Consider the following 2,630-nt stretch of genomic DNA (forward strand, 5'->3'; position numbering starts at 1 on the left):
CAAAGAGGGAGACGCTCTTGGTTGCCGGGTTCTAATGGTTAGGGTGGATGGTTTTGGAGCTGATTTTGAACCAGAGGGAATAATGAGTGGGATAGGAATTAGTTCAATTGAGGGGAATGCTTGGTTTGGTGCCTGTGTTGAAGCCAAGGTAAGAGGTGTTCTGGTCGTGGGATGGTGAATAGCCGATTCTGGATGTTGGGCCACTAGTTGGGATATTAGATTTGGTTGGTGGTTTTTAGGTTGATAGTGGATGCGGGCTAGGTAGTTAGATGTGGGTGGAGGCTGAACAGGAAGGCCCATATTTGTGGGCTAGAATCGTGGCCTAGATATGGAAACATTGTTCAATGAAGGGAGAAGGGCTAAGAGGGTCTGGGTTAAGTCTGGGTGTTGTAGGAGTTGTGGAGGAAAGGTAGGAAATTTGGTGGCCATGTCATAATGAATGTCGGTTTGAATTGTTGTGGCAGGGTGCATGAGTTAGAGTGATGAAGGACAAGGCATGTGCTCCGAAGACGATTGGGTATGGTAATGGTAGGGGTACGTTATACGAAAGTTCCCTATAAGTGGTGGGCTGTAGGACGTACGATTGGTTATTTGAACGGTGGGAATCGTAGGAGTATGGATAGGCATGTTGGTAGTGGGACCCATTGATGGTTCAGGGTCTGCCTGAACACCGCCAGTGAGAGAAGGGCCTGGGAAGGTTGGAGTTGCAGGATTCACCGGAATAGGGACTGGGTGTGTTAGGGGAGGCTATGAATAGGGAATCGCAGAACTGAGCAGTCTAGAGTCAGGGGTTTGACCACGAAGGTCATTGCTAAATTTCCATTGGGGGCTTATAGAGCTAGTGCCATTGGGTTCACTGAAAGAGAAAAGTGTTGAGCATCTCGATTCGTCATGGCTGATGATACCACAAATAAAACAGAATAATGGGAGACACTCATATTTAACATGAACAGAACTCTAAGCTCCATAGCGCTGGCAGATAGTATTCAAACTCCTCAGAGGTTAGCGGCTATCAATAACCACCTGAGCTCTCACATAATGCTGACGTTGTCTAGCTTGAGTTCCTTTAATAAGCATAAGACAGAGAGGGGAGCCGATCTTCAAAATAAGGTGTTGTCCCAATGTGATATCCAATAACTCCAGATTGGGGGAATGTAGTTGAATCCAAAAGGGAACATGACGGAACTCCCATTTCTGATCATGGTTCCATGGTTCAAGTACGATTAAGTTTTCGACCACCATCCAAGGTTCCTCTGCCATAACATTTTCCATATCCACCTTATGCTTAAACTGAAACATAAATTTGTTCTGATTGAGAGAAGAGACTTCAACACTAAACTTAGGGTTCCAAGTAGCAATCAGTCCCTTAGTAACGGCTTGCTTTCTGAATCTTCTCCCATCGAGAACTAAGTCGACTAAGGTGGTGGACCAGGTTTCTGATAGATGTTCTTCCAGTTCATCATCAATCAGGAAAGCATCATCTTCATCGGCCAATGGGCCAGCATTTCTATTTGCTTCAGGGGTTCCCTCTGCAGCCATCAAGGAGGTTTCAGATGGAGTATGGGATGCCGGATGTTGGAGCAAGAGCCTAAGCGGAGGATCTACCATAAAGCGAGGAGATGAGAAGGCGGGGGGTCAACAGGGGAAAGGGAGAACAAGACTAAGGAGGCACCGTCACAAAACAGAAAGCAGAACACCGTCAAAGAACGTGACTGATTTTGAATTTTATGAGGAATAAATATAGTTGTGAAATAAAATGTTCTGCATTGATTTAATGGCCACTTGACAAAGATAGTGATCCCCAACCTTTACATCATAACTAAGCACTTGATGCCTCTGCTAATAAAAATGTTGAGGTGGTTAGTATTATCCAAGATATCATGTATCTCTTTGTTTTTTTTTTTTTTGAGTAATGTACTTTTTCCATCACATTTTTAAGGAGATTAATAATATGGCTAACTCTTTGGCTCGGAAGGCTCTTTCCTATGCGAGTAGGATTGAATGGCCCATTTTCACTTCTTGATTTTTTTTTTTTGTTGAACCACTCCTTGATTGTTTGAATTATGTAATTTCGATGCTTTACAATTTTCTTTCTAAAAAAAAAAATGCATCCTCTTTTTTTTTTTTTTTTTAATTAATAAATAGAAATTCATTCAAATAGGGGATATGGGTTGAAGGACTCTTTCAATCCGAGGGTAAGGGCACCCTGAGGAACTTCTCGCTGAGCTCTCGTTCTTGATTGGCACAACGCCTGCCTTAAATCGGCGTATGAAGTGGCACAATATCAGATTGGTATCGGTCAAATGGATTCGATACTGACACAGATTTGCAAATATTGGACATGTTTGCCCTAGATTAAAAAAAGAAAAAATATTTGTATACTGTTTTACCCCTGGTTCATACCGTTTCACCGATACAATATCAACATGATATCGGGATCGGTGGCTAACGTACTGGTAGGGATGCCTATACCTCAAAGGCTCAAACCATGTCATTCAGACACGCCCTACAATCTACATCATCTAATTAGGCTAATTTAAGAGTCCCCTGGCGACCTACGTGGCAGGTTACCATTTGTTTGTAAGAGTATCCCCTCACAGCTGCTTTGGGGTTAGCAAACAATTCCTTAA

This window comes from Macadamia integrifolia, unplaced genomic scaffold (genome assembly GCF_013358625.1).
Source record: "Macadamia integrifolia cultivar HAES 741 unplaced genomic scaffold, SCU_Mint_v3 scaffold2194, whole genome shotgun sequence".
Taxonomy (NCBI): Eukaryota; Viridiplantae; Streptophyta; class Magnoliopsida; order Proteales; family Proteaceae; genus Macadamia; species Macadamia integrifolia.